Source organism: Anopheles maculipalpis, chromosome X (genome assembly GCF_943734695.1).
Source record: "Anopheles maculipalpis chromosome X, idAnoMacuDA_375_x, whole genome shotgun sequence".
NCBI lineage: Eukaryota > Metazoa > Arthropoda > Insecta > Diptera > Culicidae > Anopheles > Anopheles maculipalpis.
Window position 1 is genome coordinate 20,326,658 of NC_064870.1, and position 23,316 is coordinate 20,349,973.

The following is a 23,316-nucleotide window of genomic DNA, read 5'->3' on the forward strand; positions in this document are numbered from 1 at the left end:
TATATGACGTTTACTTGACCGAAACGAATCAGCTGATTTAACGTTTAATTTTTTTTTATTTACAGTGCAAAAAAGTGAATTAGTGATACGTTTTCCTGGTAAAAGACTAAAGAAGGCTCTCCCTAGAATATTTTGTGTACAGCACTGTGAGATTTCAATTTTATTGCACAGTGTATTTTTGGTGGTGGTCAAAATAGATAGAATAAATATGATGGGCTTGTTTACAGACCAAGGGGGTAGGATAGTCACCATTTTTGCTTTGTTGTTGAATTTCAACACCAGCTGATGCGTACATTTGTGGGTGGCATTAGGATGTGCATGTAAAAGTGAAAATTATGAATCGACAGGAAACTCGGGCTGATGCTGATGCGTAAATACCACGCATGTTAGATGTTGGTGGTAATGGTCCGTATGCAGTGCGGTAGGGTCAGGAAAGTATTTTGCTTTTTGTTTTGTGAATGGTCAATCTAGCAACAACCCGCTTTTTTCAGAGACATCATATTTATTCTATCTCTTTTGACCACAACCAAAACACACTGTGCAATAAAATTGAAATCTCACAGTGCTGTACAAAAAATATTCTAGGGGGTGCCTTCTCTAGTCTTCTACCGTTTTCCTCTCTCCTGCTGATAAATATGCTTAGGATAGGTCTTAAAAAGCATTGTAAAAGGGATGATGATCTGGCTCAGTATAATTTAAGGTGTTTTTCAACCTTGTATTGTTGCTGTATATGACAATGAGTATAGCATAGGGATAGCAAAAGGAAAACATACATATGAACAGTTTAGTGAAAGAAAGTGATTATTACACATGCAAGTAACAATTTAATAAGTTGTTGTACACACTGTATTACTATTCTATGCTATGTATTATTACTATACTATGTATTACTATCTATTGACGCTCAACATTCATCTTAACCATTATTTTCCACCTTTGTGTTTGCGTCCAAAATCGCATTTGGATGAACGGATCAGTAAAAGCGATAACAAAATAACACGCATAACACTCGTACTTAACATAAAAATATTGTATTGTAATTGTTTTGCGGTTCATAATGCAGTTATCTATTAACTCTGAACACTCATCTTCACCACTTTTTTCCTCTTTCCACTTTTACATTTTGGCGCCAAAATCACCTTTGGATGAGCGTGGATTGTATAAAAGATATAACGCATAATTCTCTCGATTTTATGCCCCGAACACAATTTGATTGTGCTACAGCCCACATATTATCTTAAACAATACACTTTCTAACTTATTTATTTGTTAAAACATGTAAATTATTTTTTTAAATTTAGGATGAAACAATCCGTTACCGATTTCAAGTGTCTGATCAACAGAAGACTGTGTAAACATCTTGAGGTTACAATAACCTTGGGTTGTGAGCATCTTGGTTTTTTGACACATACGATGACCGAAGAAGAGACAGTGTGCAAGCTGTCAAAAAGAGGGAGAATAGAATAAACCGGTGGACAAGAACATCTCTTAATCTCCTTACGGAAAATTAACCGAAAATCTGTGTGTTTACAACTGCTTGACCGAAGTTTGTTTACCTTCCAGTCAACTAACTTTCAATTTTTTTCCCAAGATGGCATACCCAAATAGAGCTATTCCGACACCTCCTCTCAACTCACTATAGAGTGCTCCCAGGCAGCCCGAGAAATGCGAAAAATGACAACCGTTTTTGAACGGAACTGGTAGCACTGCTTGTGTCAAATTTCTCATTAGCAGGAAACCCATGCGGCAATTCACCACGGTTAAATTAACCTTGACCCCTCAATCGCAGGATTTAGAGGGAAGGTCGGTTCATGTTTGTGCCCGAAGGTCGATTGGTTTGGCATTTCAAAATGGTCCGAAAAAATTGGTTGACGTTCAAAAAAATGTTGAACGTGCTCCACGTTCAAACACACACGTTCAACAACGTTGAACGTGCTCCGTCGTCTTGGTTCACATGTGTGCTGCTAACTATTTGTCATCTTTGTCCTGCCGAAGTATTGTTATTGTATTCCATTCTCTGTTTCATCATACTTGTTGCGGGAGTTTGCTACGTCAGCATATCGTCTCATTCTGCGGCGTGAATCGATTAGTGGCTGGCTCTGTGTATAAAGTCTAGGATATAAGAGGATTTGAACAAATACCTATTGCTTGCTGCTTCATTCTTCTGGCTCCGTGCTGCTTCGGTGTACTTCTGGTGAGCATGATCTTTCCTTATTTCGACCAGTAGTGCATGTGATGAGAGATGATCATTCATGACAAGATTGTTTGTTCCATTTGCAGGCGGGGAGCATCTCAGCAAGAACAAGAACAACATCAACAGGAGAAATTTTGCAGTGGCTCGCGTATGTTGATTTGTGTTGCTGGTTGTACAACTTTGCTAAAGGATTTTTATATTTCAGGAAAGGAGGATGGTGATTTGGGTTGTAAATGTATCAACCAACATCGTAAAATATGTACATACATCAAAGCTTCAGATGCAGGTGGATCTTACGTTGACCAGAATGAGCGTCAGCCGAGGGCAGCGAGTTGAGTCGAATCAGTGATCTCTTTCCGGATCTCCTTCCCACTCATGTGGGAAACATGATATGTGTGAACATGTTAATAAAGTTGCGTTTCACTGAAAGGGGCAAATGTCTTCTTCGAAGGTCCTCTCTCCCCGTGTCTTGCAACATAGCCTGATGACACCAGTGGTGGGGATTAGTCCGGCGATATGAAGAGTTCAAACCTATACTATATGTTTCTAGTATCTATATGAGATACTATATGTTTTCTCACCCGTCGGGCACAAATGCGGAATAGTTTTATGTGCTTGATATATATTTGATAAGTAGCTCCCGTCAAGGTCAGCTCGTACGAGGAGTTGGGGGGGGGGGGGCGTTAAGACAATTGGCATTGCAATTGCATGGCATCATCGGGGAACCACTCTACTGAACTGTTGCCAGCGCTGGGCTTTAGTTCTATACAACCATCTGCCACTGATTCTTACCCGGTTCTCTCAGGTTTGATTGTCCTGATCCGTAGTGGCGGGTTTACCGGTAAGTGAATTGAGCGGCCTCGGGGGCTCAAGTTCGCAAGCCCTTCCAAATAACCGTACATTTCTTTTCGTTGCTCTTATCATACCAATCTGAACAGATTTGATGAAAAACGGCTACGAAAAGTCCACTTCCGTCCCTGGTTCAGCCCCAAACAATCTGTTAAGCAGATTCCATACAGCCTCGCGCATTCATGTGATCCGCAGCTGGTGGTCCGTACTGTCCAAACCAACTTATCCTTGTCCCATTCATCTTTCCCAGGTGGAAGGAAGCCACCGGCAAGATACACTTTTCATTCGGATTGTAGACCGGTAGATTCTTTCAACTAATAAATGTTCTGGTGTATGTGGATGGTTATTAAATCCGGTTTATTTTAAGAGTTTGAAGATGTTGTTTTGGCGCATTTCTAACCACTGCGCTATACGTGCTCACTTCACGTTCCAGCTCCGAGGTATACCAAACGTGAAACATTTACCAACAACGCCTACAACGGTTGTCTGATTAATGTTGTTGTCTACTGGTTCCGGGTTGACTTTCCGCTTCTCGTTCCCGGCCGATTTGTTCTTCATCGGCTCTCCCAGCTTGCTCAGCATTCCTCGCGCATTCTGCAATTTCAATATTGCACGCATTTATCACTTAAAACTATCACATTTCGATAAATGTTTTCCTAACATTAGAACAGTTTGGTTTTGTTTTGAAATCCTATTGAAGGCCGATCAGCTGTTTTCATGCTCTCTCGTTCTCTCCAGATGCTATCGCTTTCTCCCCACAGGTTAATCTCGCGGTTCAACACACCATTGTCCTTCTCCCAGTTGTTTATCTTCCATCATCACCCCCTTTGCCCACAAGATAGCTGTCAATTGCCAGTTGGGTAAAAATCACGGTAGATTCTGACTATAATGCGTTTAAAACTATTATTTAAATAAATTATCATTGAAATGAGGAATGTTGTTTGAAATTATTGTTTAGTGTAGCAAAAGTTGGCTTATGTATAAGATTAATTTATGAAAAAGTTTACCTAAATAGTTTAATCATTTAAACGAGCCTGTTCATACTGTATTTTAAACAATTCTATACTGAGCCATATTTTCATTATAAATGACTCATTTTACGAAAAAAAAAAATAACTAAACATGATTTAAGTAGAAAGTTTGTTTTCTGTATGTATGTATGTATGATGTATGTATGTATGTATGTATGAATGTAGATATGCATGTAGATATGAATCTCTTACAGCTTTTTGACCTTTATTACTCTTTAGCCAGGCATTTTTCGCAGTGGTTATTAAGGCAATTTTGTCAATAGGGGCTTCTATTATGTATACACCTTGATATGAGACCACCTGGTCTCGATAAACTTTGATCGAAAAGTCAATACATTTGTCAAATTATACTGGAAATAAATTCTGTTTACGAAAAACCAAAGCTACACGTAGTCCTGTGTAAAACTATCATTTGGCTTCAATGGCTGTAGCAACGGTAACTATTCTTTTCTCAGTACTGTAACCAGTTTGACGAACTATTGCTTTGTAGGCTCCCTTACTGGAGGAAACTGTTCCTTTCGAAGAAGACGATGTAAATCACAAAAATGGGGAGACAAATGGTTTTGTGTACGTAAACCAGATATAGTAGAAGAGCTTAAGAACATAGATCAAACGTCTTATTTTCATGTTTCATTTCTCAGGCATGGATACGTGACATCATTCCACATTGCATTCCGATCGGCGGCTGTAGTAACTTACTTGTTTTGTGGTTGGTTTAGTGATAGTTTTATAACCAGTTTTGTATTCGTGACTTTGCTGTTGTCTGCTGATTTTTGGACAGTGAAGAATATAACCGGCCGGCTACTTGTCGGATTACGTTGGTGGAATTATGTGGATGACAATGGAGTTTCCCACTGGATATTTGAATCAAAAGATGCAGCTCACTCAACGAAAATCAATAACCTTGAAAAACGTGTGTTCTGGGTTGCGCTGTTGACGACTCCAATCATATGGACATTTTTCTTCATTACCGCTTTGTTTGGTTTGAAATTCAAGTGGTTGGTACGTATATTGAATGAGTATATTAAGATACATGTTTTCTTTTCTTATCGTCCTTGTTTTTTCTGCCTATACATGTTTGAAAGTTGCCGTAAATGATCTCAGCTTTCTAAAAAATCATTATAACGAATTAATTATTTATTATTAATTATGATGGCACGTCACCGTATTGTCATGTTATAATGTAGTCTGAGATTATTTTATAATATTCGTTTCAATGCTTAGGTACTTCGTAGAAGTGATTGCACACAAATTAGTCTCATTAGTGTTCTGAGAATGGAGTAGCTTGCTGACACGTTGAAGGAGGTGAAAGTAAAGATATCCAGTTAAGCAAGTATGGATTATGCAAATTTCCATTTTAGCTTACAGTACTTACTTCCAGTCGCTTATTCTGTTGAAGAAAAATGATTGTTTGTGTTGAAGATCTGAAGTTTATATCTATGTACGTTTTTTTAACAGCATATATGCCAATTTTACCAAAACTATTGTTGGACATATCATGTTTTAAAACCACTAAAAAGGCATTTGATTCATCGGCACAATTTCGCACAATTTGCACACAAGATGCACAATTTCGGATAACAAAAAAGAAGTTTTTAAATTTTGCTGATATTACAGTTAGTTTGTACCGCAAATCTAGGATTTATGAAGCAGGCAGTCAACTTTATTTCTAAAGTGGATTTTTAGTGAAAAAGAATCACCAATGTCATAAACAAGCGCTCATTTGTACAAAAGCACGGTAAAAATAATAAGAGTGTAATACCTCTTTTTTATGCCACATTACATACAATGATCGTGTAACTATAATAACAAGACTTTTTTTATATTTGTTTAATACTTATCTAAATTTTTGAATATTTTCCCGTTACAGCTACTGGTTGTTATTGCGCTTGTCTTAAATGGAGCAAATCTATATGGATATGTTAAGTGCAACTTTGGAGCAACAGCCAACATTAGCACTAGCACCACTGATTTTGTGAAAAGTCAAGTTTTGAAAAACGCTGTGAATTTCATGACGTCAACAAACAGGACCGATATCAGCTCCGTGAATAAACATCAACAATCAGCTACAAATATCAAGTTAGCAAACACAGTGTAAGCTGTAAAAGTTATATCTAAGCTGGCACGCGCAGCAGTCGTCGCATGTAAAATAACATAATTTAAATTCGTATACTGCAAATTATCAATATTTTCCAATAACTATGGCGAACCACAGCATAACGAGGAGTCAATAAAAAAAAATCATAATCAAGATTTAATCTCGGTTGTAATAATTTTCGTTCATTGAGATATTTTCTGATTATCTTACACTGACAAAGAGTAATAAATATGCATAAAATAAGTTAATACAATATTATTATTGTTACCTTTTCAATTCTATCAGCAACAGCCACAAAACAATGCAAAACCCTATTTTAACAGTCAATAAATAAAACAAGTAGTTCAAAAAAAAAATAAACATAGCCATAACAATTTTCATAATTTCATAATTTATTCAGTTTAATGTTGTCTGATTTACTCTTAACAACACAGTATGCCTTAAACTTAACCTTAATATGGTTATAAACATGTGGAAGTAGAGAGAAAAAATAAATCCATCGGCGAACAACAATAAACAACTAAACAACACCTAGTATACCGAGTAAACGATCGCTGAACCCTTTCAATGCATTCAACCGATGAACTACAACTCGGACTCCAGACAACAAAGCAGTGTTCTACAATGGGTTTTCAATTAGACCGATAATCTTACGCGCTTTTTTTACTGTGACATCAATATGTTCAAGGAACGTTAATCTGCTGTCTAATGTAATACCAAGATCCTTAACGGTATGCATACGGTTTATTGCAACACTATTTAAATTGTATTTATTGGCAATAGGAACACAAAATCGACTAAAGCACATGACGTTGCACTTTTCAGGACATAACGTTAGATGGTTAGACGAACACCAGGCAGTGAAGAGGATCAGGTGATTTTGTGGTGTGGTCAGGTGTTCAGGTGAATTGAAAATTTTCAAATCATCTGCATAACAAAAGAAACAGTCATAAGGAAGGACAGAGTAGACATCATTAATGAACAATTGAGTTCCCAGTCTATGGGAGGTAGCAGGGACGAATTCCCCGGCGGGTGGATTGGATGATCGATGGTGACTGTTGGTTGGTGAGTGTCTGTAGTTCTGCGTTTGCTCTGGTTCTGCGTTTGTTCTGGGGACTCTGGTGATTGCAGTTGCGTCGAAAACCTTTCTCAAGGATCCGAGCTGCAGCTACGACTAGTCGGTTGGTGATGATGTGTTGCATAGGAAGGAAGCCGCTTTCGCATAGGAGGGAGTTAACCGGGCTGGTGACGAATGCATCAGTGGCATATAGGATAGGCTGTGTGGTAAGCGGGTCTGTTCTCGAAGGTTGCTCGCTCGCGTGAAACATTCTCGATGCCTTAGAGCAGTTTGGGTAGGAGCTAAGTGTTGATGATGCGGTTTTGCGGCGAAATTCCTTATCCGTTCTCAATGGTCCTTGAAAATAACGCATCTACCGTTAACTAGCGTCTATTCTCCATGTTAGGGGCGGCTGGTTGTTCTTCTGTCTTGGCATCCTACGGGACTTTAATCAGCTAGGATACGAAGGGCCTCTGACGATACAGGGGGCTGGGGGAGAGGCCTTGCAAGCCACCCCCAATACCATTGCAATGAAAGGGAACCAACAAATTTCGAATCGGATCAACAGATACAGACCCACGCCACGGAATAAGGACTACGATTGGAATGGAATCTCGGGACATGGAACTGCAGCTCCCTCTCATCGCCCGGAAGCATCCGCATTCTTTCGGACGAAGTAAGGGCCCGCGGCTTCGGAGTAGTAGCACTTCAGGAGGTGCGCTGGAAAGGAGTAACGGAACGTCCCTACCGCAATGATTTCATGATCTACCAAAGTGGTATAGAAAAGCATGAACTCGGTACGGCGTTCCTGGTCATAGGTGAGATGCGAAAGCGAATGATCGGGTGATGGCCGATCAATCATCGGATGTACAGGTTGAGGATCCCCGGAAGGTTCTTCATTCTGAGCATAATCAATGTGCATAGTACGCACCCTGGAAGCACCGATGACAATAAAGACAGTTTTTATACGCAGTTGGAGAGGGAGTACGAACGCTGTCCACAACACGACGTCAAAATTGTCATCGGAGATTTCAACGATCAGGTCGGACGGGAGGAGGTGTTTAAATCAACGATAGGATGTTTCAGTGCCTACCAGCTGACGAATGACAACGGGCTTCGGCTCGTGAACTTTGCCTCCTCCAAGCACAGCCTTCTTCCAGCACGCACCTCGTTTCAGTTACACCTGGAGATCACCACAGCAGACATATTCCCAGATTGACCACGTTCTTATCGATGGAAGGCACTTCTCGGATACCATCGACGTAAGGACCTATAGAGGAGCAAACGTTGACTCAGATTGTAGCATATCTGCTAAACATCTCACTAGAGCATAGATTATCTCGCATATGACAAGCGTTACATAACAACATGCGGTGAACAAAAGATCAACAATTCAACAAACAACTTGCATTAACCAAGAGCGCAAGAAATGCACATCTAGCAGTTTGACCAAGCGCACGCTTAAAACAAAACAACCAAACATTGACCAGCGCACCCAGCTATCGCGTAACGCTATGCAATACGATATTTATTCAAAAACGTCTAGACACTCACCTTGGCGAGTACAGACAGTGGTCAGCAATTAAACACCAAATAGATAACTTTAGGCATACCCAATGTGAATTTATTGGCGACACATTTTATGCAAGCGAAGCAATCAACCGCACCGCTGTTCAAACACATTACGTGCAAACGTAGCACTTCTCACAATAGCACTTCTCACAACTCATGACAAACAAGTAACAAATAACACACTAGCAATGAGACCCCAAAACAGGAAAGAACGTCTCCAAATACAACTTATTGCTGACGCTGAACCAAAATCGTCATGTTGGTTCTCACGCCGAACCGACTTTAATCAAATTACCAAATTGAACGGACGTCGACAGAAAACAAACAATTATTTCAACCCTATTTTTTATAACAAGAAAATTGTCAAAAAAAAAACCCAACAAAATTATGGTATAAATAAAAGCGAAAATGTTTTGGACGACGATGTTCGATCGGACCTCCAAGACTAGAACAACCTATCCACAAAATAATTGCGTTTTAGTTCATGAGCTTCGAGAGTCCCCCTACCCAAGGTAAGGCCTCGATGTCTCCAACAATCCAGTAAGGGAAATCTCTTCCAGATTTCTATGATCGCCTGGACGATCAAAGGCGATACCGATTCGAAAGTTTCCACCTTGATTTCGAGAGAACGGACATTCCCTACTCGAGCAATGTGACCGCGCATGCAGCCGATGCAGTCCGACAGTGCGTGTGTGCGCGATCATATTACAAGATCCATTCCTGGTTATGGTTAAGCCAAAAACTCTGCGTCGCCAATAAGCTGCGCTTTCAGCCTACCCCAAGGCTCAACATAGATCGGCTGAGATAAGCTGATGTGGCAAGGGACTTTTCAAATGCGCTTGGGGAAGCGCTGCCGGAGGACACCACCACTGAGGGGATGTCCCTCAATGACCACTGGCGTATGGTGGAGGAAGCCATCAACAACATAGCCGAGCGAACAATAGGCCGCGTGACACGCAACCAGAGGAAGGAATAGTTTGATGATGAGTGCGGACGAGCACTATCCGAGATGAATGCAGCGCGTACCCGAATGCTCCAGCGCGAGACCCGGCGGAACGTGGAACACTACAGACGACTGAGGCGGCAGCAGATCCGGCTCTTCCAGGATAAAAGCGGAGTTTCGAAGAGTCGGACGAGCAACTGATGCAGCAATTATCCCAGTCGGGGGAAACTCGCAAGTTCTACACGATGTTGAATGCGGCACGGGACGGTTTTACTCCCATGATCGCTATGTGCCGCAGCGAGGAAGGAGATATCCTGTCGAACGAGCGAGAGGTGATCAACAGGTGGAAGTGCTACTCGACAGACAACTTAACGGAGCAGATGCAGGAGGCACCGAACTAGGCGCAGGAAGCAGAGGAGTGCAGAACTACGACAGCCAGCTAGACAATGACGAGGTACCCCCGCCATCCCTGGACGAAGTCATCAGCGCCATCAAACAGCTGAAATGCAACAAATCAGCTGGCAGCGATGGGCTGGTGGCCGAACTGTTCAAGATGGGTCCGGAGAGGATTTCCACCATCATGCATCAGCTGACTGTTAAGAACTACCGGATGAAAGGAAACTGGGTGTTATACACCCGGTGTACAAAAAAGGCGACAGGATGGACTGTGCTAGCTTCCGGGCCATCACAGGCCTGAATGTTGCCTTTAAGATCCTGTCCCGAATACTCTTCTGCAGACTGGAGCCCCTGCTACAGATTTCGTCGGAAGCTATCAAGCTGGATTTGTTGGAGGCAAATCGAGAACCAACCAAATCTTCACTCTACGGCAGATCCTCCAAAAATGCCGGGAGCACCAGATCCTTACGCACCGCCTGTTTATTGACTTCAAGGCGACCTACGATACCATAGATCGAACCAAACTATGGAACACCATGCAGCAGTACGGATTCCCTGGGAAGCTGGCACGGCTGCTAAAGGCCACTATGGTGCAGTGCAAGGTGAGAGTTTCGAGCATGCTGTTGGAATCATTCGAATCTCACCGGGGTCTGAGGCTAGGAGACCGACTCTCCTGTTTGTTGTTCAACATCGCTCTGGAGGGTGTCATGCGAAGCGCGGGCTTCGACATCCGGCGCACGATTTTCACCCGATCTCTCCAATTCCTTGGCTTCGCGGATGACATCGAAATCATCGGACGGACAACTGTGGCGGCGTGCGAGGCGTGCACCTGACTGAAATGCGAGGCCAATAGAATTGGATTGAGCATCATTGCGACGAAGACAAAATTCCTGCTTGCCGGAGGCTCTGACCGTGATTGAGCCCGACTCGGAAGCAGAGTTTCAGTTGACGGCGACGATCTCGAGGTGGTAGAGGAGTTCTGCTACATTGGTACGATCGTAACTTCGGACAATAACGTAAGCAGCGAAATACGAAGGCACATTGTTCAGGGAAATCGGGCCTACTACGGACTCCACAAACTCTTGCGATCCAGAAGACTCCAACAACACACGAGATGCACGATTTACCGCACCTTGATACGTCCGGTAGTCCTCTACGGGTACGAGTCTTGGACTATGCTGACGGAGGACGCCAATGCACTCGCCATTTTCGAACGGCGGGTGTTAAGGACTATCTTTGGGGGTGTGTGCGAGCAGAGCGTGTGGCGAAGGAGAATGAACCACGAGCTAGTTGAGCTGTTTGGCAGTGCTGATATCCTGACGGTAGTCAAAGCCGGAAGGATACGCTGGCTTGGACACGTGATGAGGATGCCGGACTCATGTCCCACTAAGAAAGTGCGCGTCAGCGACCCGTTCGGCACGAGGCGTAGAGGAGCACAGCGAGCTCGTTGGCTGGATCAAGTGGATTCTAATCTTTCGGAGATCGGATGCAGCCGTGGATGGAGGACTGCAGCCCTAGATCGAGTTTCTTGGAAACTGATTGGAGACCTGGCCATGTCGACACGGCGTGCTCAATCTTGAGCAGGCCAAAGAAAAAGAACATTCATGGATATTGTCGCGACACTGCGACACTGAAATCTGTTCTAGTTCCTTGATATCGTAGTCCAGGTTAATGCATGTTCAGCTGCCATCTCTATATCGTCTGCCGTAGCTTCGACGATCACGTTGTACGTTCAGAACGGTGATCCTTTCCAGCAGGCAGCAAAACATCAAACGTATCGATCTCATCAGCTTATCCGTGCGTCACGAATTGTTTAGCCGTTGCTGCATCGTTATAGTCTTTTGGTACAACTTCAAACGGTGATACGGCCGAATATGAAGCACCGTTCTTTGTGCAATCGACTCCGTACACTCAATACAACATCTTCAGTCTAATCATGCGCCGTTTAAGAATGCTATGTAGGAATGGAAGTGGACGATCCCAATGTCTCAACTAATTAAATAATATTTTCCCCGACCGAGACATTATATGAACAAGAAGGAAGCAAAAAAGAATGACGGTATCCATACGATGACAATGCTGACCACGAGCGATCAATACATGCAATGCTACACTTCCAGGAACATCTGGATTCAAAAGATCCGGATCAGAGGCCACTCCAGATTCTCCTGGAAGTAAAGACTGTATTGTTCGGTTTAGGTCATTGTGTTGCGCGACGAATAATATTGCTGTTTTTTTTTTTTAATTCGGCTAAGCGCTGTCGTAACCTTGCGTGAGAGTGAGCGAAAGCGCACAGGAATACACGCGTAGATGTTTTCTTCTCCTTTTTTCGCCTCGCCTTTCTTTGCTTCTACGTTCAATGTGCGTGCATTTAAGGTGATGCGTAGATTGTTCATTTGTGGAGGATGGGTGGGTTTTGGGTGGTGTATGTATTTCGCGCACGCACTTTATTTTCGCTAACTACCTCATTTATACACCGATTTTAGTGCGGTTTTTTGCAGCATATTAGGTGTATTTCAGTTAGTGAGGAATGATCGGAATTAACACCACCGGTACAAACATTTAATATTTTCGTGGAGCGAGCAACGTTACAATGTGAATTCTAGAAAATAATGTAATTTTATTTAATAATTGGTGCCCAGAACGCAACGAGACATTACTAACCCTCCCTTAATTAAGCTTTTTCGGCGAGGTGACGAGGTGAACAAAAATAAATCGGGACTAAAAATAAGTCAGGACGCAAAACCGGTCCCCATTGCTAGTTCATACAAACGGTATATTTTTATTTAATATCCATTATGACGGCTCAATGCCGTATTTTCAGCGCAGCTTGTGCTGATTAAATTAATTAATAATAAAAAATAAGGCATTTCCTTATTTCCCTTGTTGTACCCGTTTGTAAAAACGGTGTATTTTATTTATTTATTTATTTTTTTATTCAATAAGAACTGCCTGGCCGTATTGTAGAATGGTGTATCTCCCAGATAAAAAATCATCACTTAAAAATATATACAAAAACACCAATCAGTTATCGTTTTGTTTATACTTAGAAACATGAGAACCGGTATCAACGCAAATTCTACAATTAAAGCATGGCATACGTTTAAATAAGAATCTAATTCATTCTCAAAATAAAATTCATATCCAGCCCCAGGAACAGCGGAATTACCTTCTTGCCAAAGATTTTCATTTTCACGATGCTCTTTTGTAAAAAATAAAAAACAATGTTTATATTTTTTTATTATACTTGAAAAACTGCTTTAATGCCATTTTGATGAATAAGTAAGATTAATTTTAGATACTTTTTAATTTATGTATGATGTTTTCAGGTTTTCTAAATCTTGTTTTTTACCCCTCACGAACAAAATACGAACGCACAATTCTACAATTACAATGTTTGGCGACTAAAACTTCTTTTTTTTTATTTACATTTAATTATTACGGTCCCGTGCCGTATTGTCAACACCGTTGTGTTGAGTAGATTTTCACATATTGATAAGGCATTTCCTCCTTATTCTTTGCCTTATCCCGGGCATACTCGGTTGACTAAAACTTCTTAGCAGTACTATTTTTCAACAACACAGGTGGTTTTGAAAGGTCGTATAATTGTTTGTTGGGTAGAAAAAAATAAAATAATGCAGAACTTTTTTTTAATTTTGAAGACGTAGGACTGATCGACAGGAAATAATTTATTAGCGTTAAGATATCTCACTTGACTGGATCCTGTGCCTTGTATAGAAATCCAAACATATAATTAGGGATAAATTAAACCACACGACATTACTTAAAAAACTCAGGACATTACTGTATAGCCAAAAGAAAATTCAAACCTAGGGATCGATCAGCATAAAAGTGTTTCTTTGCGGTAAGACATCTCACTCGATTGTATCGTGGATTGTATTATGTCACGTGTGGAGATTTAGCAACGTATTTGGGATTAGCTTCAACAGTTCGATAATGCAGAAAAAAAGAGACCCATCCTGTATGGCCAACACAAAATCCATCCGGACCTTATCCTGCGAGGCATAAATGAAGTCAAAGAGGAAATAAACGGTAGACCCATACACGAAACAGAGGCAGCGTCTATGGATGATATGATAGAACCGGACTAAGTCCTGTAAGTTACTTACAGTTACTTACACGCGTTCAACATTCGTTCATTGTTTGATTAATGGAACTCGTGTTTGAACAATATTTCAGTGTGCCCTTTTATTAGAATCAAAATCATAGCTATTTCCACAGCATATTGGTACTGATTTATAGAACTAAAGGTGAGGGACTTTAAAATTGGCAACAATCTTTTGAACATATGGCTCATACATACATTTTAAACTGAAACCGATTACTCCATTAGTTAGTTCATAAAGTTTAGATATTTATCCTTTTATTTCTATGATTCGTTTGAGAACATTAAGTTTGGTAAATAGTGGATTGAAGCACATTTTTCAGAACTATAGTTTGGTGTAAAATTTATTGAACAATATTAATCATCCAGTACAGTGGCATGAGGTAGCTTTGTGCCCCGTGTACCGAAAATTCCAAAAGGAGCAGACGAAAACAATTTCCGAGAGGGCACGCGGATCGTACAGCGATGCTCTAAAGGGAGCAAACGCATCAAACCCTTTTGCTGTTTTGGGTACAGATGCAAATGACAAGTCCAGCCCGACTGCACTCGAACAGGTGCCATTGAGACCAGTGAAGAGAGTACCTTATAAAAAGGTACAAAGGAAAGTCCTAAGGACAAAAACTAAATCCATGGCAAAACAGCGTCTCGCCAAAGCTAAAGCTTCCACCCCAGTCCAGAAACGAGATGCTGAACAACCCATTCCCGCTCCCCAAACTGCCAGGAAGGAGCCCAAGAAAAAGCGATCCCCCCGGACCGAAGCCCCTCTGGAAAGCTTGGCTTTTCCAATCGGGGGTTCTCCGAAAACCCCTACCCCGTCCCTTTCCGAGATCCTAGAGTCCCTCCTCATGACCCTCAACCTCCCGCAGCACCTGCACATGATCGCTACTTGGGCCCTTCCTTTCCTGAAGGGGATGATCAAACAGTGGCTGGCCCAATGGCCATGCTTAAGCATGATGGTCCGATTGGACGATTAATTCCTCCAAGGGCTACCATCTTACAGTGGAACTGTAGGAGTTTGCTTGGTAAGCTAGACTCCTTTAAAGCATTAGTGGGCGAGCACAACTGCGATGTGTTCGCCCTCTGTGAAACTTGGCTATCGGGAGACATTAATCTTACCTTCCCCGGATATAATATAATCCGTGAAGATCGCATTACAAGGGGTGGAGGGGTACTGATTGGTGTTCGAAAGAGTCACACTTTCACCAGAATACCCACCCCTAGACAAGATATTATTGAAACTGTCGCAGTAAAGGCAAAAATTGGCGATCTTCACGTGACAATTGCATCCATTTATATCCCCCCGATAGCCAACAATGAAAAAGAAAAAATTCAAAAGTTCAAAGAGGATCTTGGAAATTTAGCAGCGGTCTTGCCTGGACCACTTTTGATCCTGGGAGATTTCAACTCCCATGGAATCGACTGGGGCTGCGATAAGGATGACATTCGCGCTCCAATTATCCGAGACATCTGCGACAGATTCGGGTTTTCAATCCTCAACTCAGGAGAGGCAACTAGGATGCACACACCGAAGAGTAGGGCGAGTGCACTGGACTTGTCTCTATGTCCATCAGCGATGGCACTGGATTTTAGTTGGAAGGTGATCCAGGACCCTATCGGTAGTGACCACTTGCCGATAGAAATTTCCTACATCAAGGGAGGATGTCCAGAAGGTGGAATCCCCGTTAAATGTGACTTAACGAAGAACATCGACTGGACGAGATACGGTGAATTAGTAGCCGCTTCACTTTCTCTTGACTTGGAAGATTTGTCTCCAGCTCAGGAGTACGAAAAACTTGTTTCCATTATAAACAAGTGCGCTCTTGAAGCCCAAACAAGGCGCTCCCACCAAGCAAGGACATTCAAAAAACCTCCCACTCCTTGGTGGGACAAGGATTGCCAAGCGGCTTTTAACAAGAAGCGGGAGGCGTTTAAAGCATTCCGGGACACGGGCTCAAGGTCTTTATATGAAAAATATAAAGGACTGGAGAGATCGTGCAAAAACCTGTTGAAGGCGAAGAAAAAGGGCTATTGGCGTAGATACGTCAATAACCTAGACCCTTCCGCTTCACTTAATTCGCTTTGGAGGATGGCTAGAAGGATGCGAAACAGTAACAACAGGACTGGACGTTGACTAGAGCGAGCTTGGAATGTCATTGCTGGACTGCACTGGATAACACTGTACGAAGACAAATAAATGTGCTGTCTTAACAATATTGGTTTGTTTGTTGCAGTCCAGACCAATCCACAAAGGACAACAATAGAACGGCCACAACACCACAATAGCCGGAATTTGGATGCAACCAACCACCATCATTACAATAGCCACAGCAATAGAACCGGACCATCATCCACGAATACATGTTCATCATCATCATCATCATCATCATCATCATCATCATCATCATCATCATCACCATCACCACAACCATAACCGAGTATGCCCGGGATAAGGCAAAGAATAAGGAGGAAATGCCTCATCAATATAATTGTATTTTTTTTTTTCAACACAAGTGGTGTTGACAATACGGCACTGGACCGTCATAATCAATTGTAAATAAATAAAAAAATTAATCATCCAGTAATTTTCTCTTTGTACGGTATTCGCACAAGAACCAGCTGTTAAAGAATAGTAGACTTTCGCCTGCACACTTAACTTTATATATATTACTCTATTTCTACAATCAATTTTTTTCAACTATCAACTGGTATTCTGGATGTAAAGCGGCAGATAAATTGTCAGCAAGAGCAAGGTGGTACGCTTAGATAAACTACTTCTCTACGAAACTGTGTCGGATGTCATACACACGATGATGTGGTAGTTTTAAACGTACCTAGTTATTAGTGTGTATGTACTCAACTCGGTGTCAAATGTTAAAGCTAACAGCGCGCAGGAATACAGAAGATCCCAGGCTGAAACCGCTTTTATTGCTGGTCTGCTTTTTGGAGTCACCGACGCGCCATCTCTCCTTGCTCTCGTTCCGCTATATGTTCCCACAATGCTATATGTTCGCTATATGTTTTAAAGCACTCCAGTCCGCAGCGAAAAAGTTCTTCTGATTAATAAAAACAAAAAGTTAAACGCGTGCTTCTTGAAAAACGCTAGCGACTGTTAGGTCCTTACGCGGGTTCGGATGATGATGTACCCGTCAGCTGATCGTGCTAAGCTGACATTTTTATTTATAACCGAGATTTTAACCTAGCTAATCTCGGTTGTTTAAAGCCGGTAAAAAAAATCTACATACCTAATCTTACCGGGTCCGCCAGCTCAAGCGTATCACATGCAGCTCGCACCAACCAGGACACGCACATTGCACATGCACCTTCTCACCTTCTACCGGGAAAAGTGTAGCACACCTACCCTACCTAGTGGATTTGTAGGTCCCTACAAGAAAATTGCGTAAAGTTTGTGTTAGAAAGTTGTATTGCACAGTGGTGACTGTTCTGTGTGTAACTTACCGTTCGATTGAAGTGCTAAATGCCCGCATCATGCCTGCTGCGTTGGGAAGTATACTATTGTTGCTATGTTTCTGAAAAGATTGAAAATCATCCCACGTCTCTTTCTGTACATGAACGTTACACAAAAAGCATAACGTCCACATTCCAGCTGACACCACGTGGAGGTAAGAGATAGGAGTTCTGAAGCTGCACGCGCATTAGTTGCTATTTTTTTAATAGCATTTCTTTTGGCATCTTAATGTCGCGCACACTTCAGCGTTTGTCAGCCACCTAAGAAAATAATTAATTAAAGCATATAACGGTATAAAAATAGTAAAAGGAACGAAATTAATACTTAGTCTCTGCTGTTGTACCGGTGTTGCTGGAACCATCACTTGACAAACACTTGACAGCCTGCCGCCGAACTAACAGTCCCTACTAAACCTGCCTATCTAACCTTTGATACTAAAAGTGGGGCCTTGAACCTGTCCAAGCTCGCTAAACCCACTATACCTATCAACTATCTGGGCTCCTATAATGTTCTTTCCCTGGCCCTAGCTGTCAACCACTTCCTGTGCTCCTATGTTCTGGGCCTATCTAAGCTGGGCCTACTCAGCTTTTAAAGCAAGTATCGTAGCTTCGAAAATATTACTATAATACTGCCGTCTGAATTGGTACTCCCGGATGTACCCAATTAGACCTACCTTGTTCGTTCCCTTACTAGCTAAAAAAAACTTCTTCAACAACTTCCACGCACCCTCTATATTCTGTGTTCTAGCATCCCTATCTAACGGATTAACAAAATTCTCTGAGTGGTCGACCGTTTTGTGTTGGTATCCGTAATCCTGGATACCGCTGTAAGCTCTCCAGCAATCTGTCACGATTGTGGATCCTTGCCTAACGTGCTTCAGGATTACGGCGTGCAGTGTTTCCCTATCTCGCTTCTCTACTATTTCTATAAACATATCCTTCGTTTCCCTACATACACCCCCTACTACCCAAACCTGATTATTCTCGGATACCCTACCTCGATTATACTTCCGTTTGGTGACGACGGACTCGTCTATTTCGACCGTCAGTCCGTCGCCACCAATAGGCTTTACATTTTTTTCAAAAAATGCCCTACACTTATCCTGAACTAACCTATTCCATTTGTGCGCCGTGTGGTCTGATATTTTCGCGTCCTGGCATTTGTGTGTAGTGTGTGAGTTGCGAGCCCACTCGAAAAGAAAACGCACGATTTGTGCCAACGATAGATTTGAGTTTTCAAATGCACTACCGTTGCGGATAGTGCATTCGGTAGACACAAATCCATTTTAATTGATCCCGCCTAGGCGACACCCTTGTCTCCATCGTGCCCGCAGTACTCGCACGACTGCACAGGACGCAAAAGCCCTACCTCAATCATAGCCCTAGCTAACTTCTCCTTGTCCTGAGCTAACACGATCAAGTCGTCGACGCACTGCACATTTACTATATTGCACATCACGAGATACTTTTTACTTCACTGCACTTAACCACACCAAACACTTTGTACACTCCGAACGATCGAGTAAGAATGATTAGTGCCGCCCAAAAAGCTTTGTGTGTGGTAGTCAAATTGGCGCGCATAATGACACGGGGACAGTGTTTTCCGATTAGCGGTAAATGTGCGGGATATTTTAGAGGATATTGGGGCATGCGGATGTCTTGAAAAACTTTTCGTTATTGTACATTAATTTTAATCAATTCTACCTATCGCAAAAATAAATTGCTGATGCAAATTGTTAGTTACTAATCATATTGGTTTGGAGACATTTCCTTCTGCAAACCGTGAAAGGCCACCTTATCTCCGAATCCTAATTGATTTATTTTATTCAATCATTCATTAATAAAAAAACAAAACGAGAACGAAAAATTACCGTCAACCATTGGCGGTGAACGTCCGCTGACATGGCGGTGAACGTCCGCGATTCGCTCTCGTGAAACGAACAATCAACCCATTGCATTGCATACCTTCGAAACGATCGTGTGAGCTGCGCGAAAAGATACGATGCAACATTTCACTCTCCCGAATTTAACGGCCGAGAGAGCGTGATCATGTCGTCGTCTCACCGTGAAAGTTCAGAGAAGCGTTACGGAAAAAAGCTCTCCGGCGCATTGTTCAGTTTTGCCGAGGCAGGCATTGTTGAACGTACAGTGTTCTCCACTCCAGTCCAGTTTTGGCACATTGAGTTTGACAACGTTGGCGTCGGGTTCTGGGTGTTTGGCGGGTTCAGTCTCGAGAGTAGTGATGCCGCTTTCGCTGCTGCGGGATAGAGCTTGTCGATCATCCTTTGATTGGACTTTGACTAGATTGAGCTTGGATTGTCATTGCTGGAATGCACTGGAGAACACTGTACGCAGACAAATAAATGTTCGTGCTGTATTAACAATGTTTATTTGTTTGTTGCAGTCCAGACCATAGCAAAATGATCAACAATAGAACAGCCACAACACCACAATAGCCGGAATTCGGATGTAACCAACCATCATCATTACAATAGCCACAGCAATAGTACCGGACCATCAGAACGCACATCATCCACCAATACATCATCATCATCACCATCACCACAACCATCCATAACCGAGTATGCCCGGGATAAGGCATAGAATAAGGAGGAAACGCCTTATCAATATGATTGTATTTTTTTTTTCAATACAAGGGGTGTTGACAATACGGCACTGAACCGTCATAATCAATTGTAAATAAATAAATAAATAAAATATCGGAAATTCCGGAAATCATACTACAAGTACGAAAGTGACATGCAAATTGTTAGGACAGCAAATCTAGCCACAAACTTACTTTATTTACGATTTTCACACTTATTTTGACGGACTTATAGGTTCAAAGTTTATGGCCGAAACTAATACCATCATAAATTATCGTAATAATACTATTACTATTGAAGGTGTAGAAACTGAATTCAAAAAATATTATGCTAACAAATACTTTCATCAAACTGTAACAGTCGCAACTGACTGCAATGGAGACTGGTTTGTGCCAACTTTTCAACAACTTAACCAAGACACTCTCATAGAACCTGGCATTTATTCTTCACTGATTAATAAATCAACCATTAATGAGTTAACATCCAGTAAAATCGCTCCACAAATTGCAAATCTAAATATAACTGTTAATAATCTTGATACAATTTCACCTATCCCGTTCGATTGTAATACTAAGAGATGACTGAAAATTTAATTAGAACTGATCATTTATCGAATTTTGAAAGAGAACAACTTATCAAGATTATGTTGAAACATCATCAAGTACTCCTAAAAAGTAACGAAAAGCTCACGAGTACAACCGTGGTAAAGCATAAAATAAATACAAAAGATGATGTTCCTGTATACACACGTATACAAACAAGACGTAGAAGCTCAAATAAAAGAAAAGCTAGAAACGGGCACAATTAAACCTTCAAAAAGTCCTTACGCATCTCCAATTTGGGTTGTACCAAAACGAAAAGATGCATCAGGAATTCAAAAGGTTAGAGTTGTAATCGATTTTCGAAAGCTTAATGAAAAGACTATCAGCGATAAATTTCCTATACCTGAAATTGAAGATATCCTGGATAGCTTGAGTAAATCGCAATATTTTAGGATTTTGGATCTAAAATCTGGTTTCTACCAGATCGAAATGCATCCCGACCATCAAGAAAAAACAGCATTTTCCACAAGTTATGGCCATTTCGAGTTTAATGGAATGCCATTTGGACTGAAAAATGCGCCAGCTTCATTTCAGCGCACAATGAATAATATTCTGGCAAAGCTCATCGGTACAATTTGTTATGTTTACTTAGACGATATCGTACTAGTTGGAAAAAAATTATAAACTCATCTGGAAAACGTCTCATCGGTACTAGAACGATTGGCACAATTCAATTTAAAAATCCAGTTAAACAAGTGCGAGTTCTTAAAAAGAGAAACCGAGTTCCTCGGACACACTATTTCTCCTGACGGGATAAAACCAAACCCAGATAAAGTAAAGAAAATCTTAGACTGGTCACTTCCAAAAAATAAAAAACAAATAGGACAATTTCTGGGACTATCCGGCTATAATCGTCGATTTATTAAACACTACTCCAAAATTACAAAGCCATTTACTAAATATTAAAAAAAAAGACCAGAACATCAATATCAACGATACAGATTACATTAATTCCTTTCTTGAATTAAAAGAAACGATAGCGTCAGATCAGATACTGTCATACCCTGACTTCAATTTGCCGTCCATACTTATAACTGACGCGAGTAATTTTGCTTTGGGGGCAGTACTTTTTCAAGTACAAAATAAAATTGAAAGACTCATTGCGTTTGGCAGCAGAACGTTAAATAAGGCAGAAACTAATTATTCCACTATCGAAAAAGAGGCACTCGCAATTATTTGGGCTATCCGTAAATATAAACCATACCTATATGGGTATGAGTTTAAATTGTTTACTGATCATGAACCCCTAACATTTATCAAAACTTCTTTAAAGAACGATAGAATTCTAAATTGGAGGCCTGAACTAGAAAATTAACAATACACAGTCGAGTACAAACAAGGAAGAGCTAACGTAGTAGCAGACGCTCTTAGCAGGAAAATTGAAGCTCCAAACGAAATTAATTCTAACAATACAACTACTCTCGCTAAAAATCATTCAGGAAGCACGTCAGACGAGTTTTTCATCAAGTCAAGTGAAAAGTCGCTAAATTACTATCACAACCAAATTATTTTTCGGTTGTCTAATCAGGATCATGGTATACGATCCTGATCAGGATCATAGAACGGTTTACGATGAACTCATTATATTAGATATCCTAAAGAAATACCACAAACGGCTATTTTAGCTCCTCAAAATCTAATCCAACAAATTCAAAACTCTTTCAAGAATCGTTTTAGCTGCAGCGGTTTCATGATTATAACACACTTCCAAGTGAAAAATGTGTTATCCAAAGAAGAACAAAACCAGCTTATCACAAGAGAACACGAAAGAGCCCATCAAGGTATCAATGAGATCGAAAACCAACTGAAGAGAGCGTACTTTTTACCCAAGATGCATCAAAGAATCAAAGCTGCCGTCAACACGTGTACAGTATGGAACATACACAAGTACGAACGAAAACCGTACAACATTAAAATATCATCGAGACCAGCTACTGCAAAACCAATGGAACGCGTCCATATGGATATTTTCTCCATAAACTTCAAAAACTTTCTGTCCATGGTAGATTCGTTCTCTAAATTGGCGCAAATGATTCCAATCGATACGAAAAACTAGGAATGCGTTAGCTAAATACTTCAGTGCTTTTGGGATCCCTGAACAAATAGTTACCGATCACGAAACAACGTTTAGCTCTATTCAACTCAAAGAGTTCTTGTGCAACTTAGGATGCTCACTTACTTACGCATCATCTTCAGAAAGTAATGGACAAGTAGAGAAGACACATTCGACCATAATCGAAATTTATAACACAAATAAGCACAAGTTCATCAATATGAACACACAAGACCTTATTCCCATAGCAATATCATTGTATAATGCAACGGTTCATTCAGTTACAGGTTTCACACCTAACGAGATTTCGTTCAACCAAACAAA

General features: G+C 41.2%; 1 protein-coding gene across 1 annotated transcript in view; it reads right to left on the reverse strand.

Annotated features, from left to right (window-relative positions):
* Positions 1-23,316, reverse strand: part of LOC126559692 (surfeit locus protein 4 homolog) — a 464,744-nt gene that overhangs the window by 244,199 nt on the left and 197,229 nt on the right. The window lies entirely within an intron of this gene.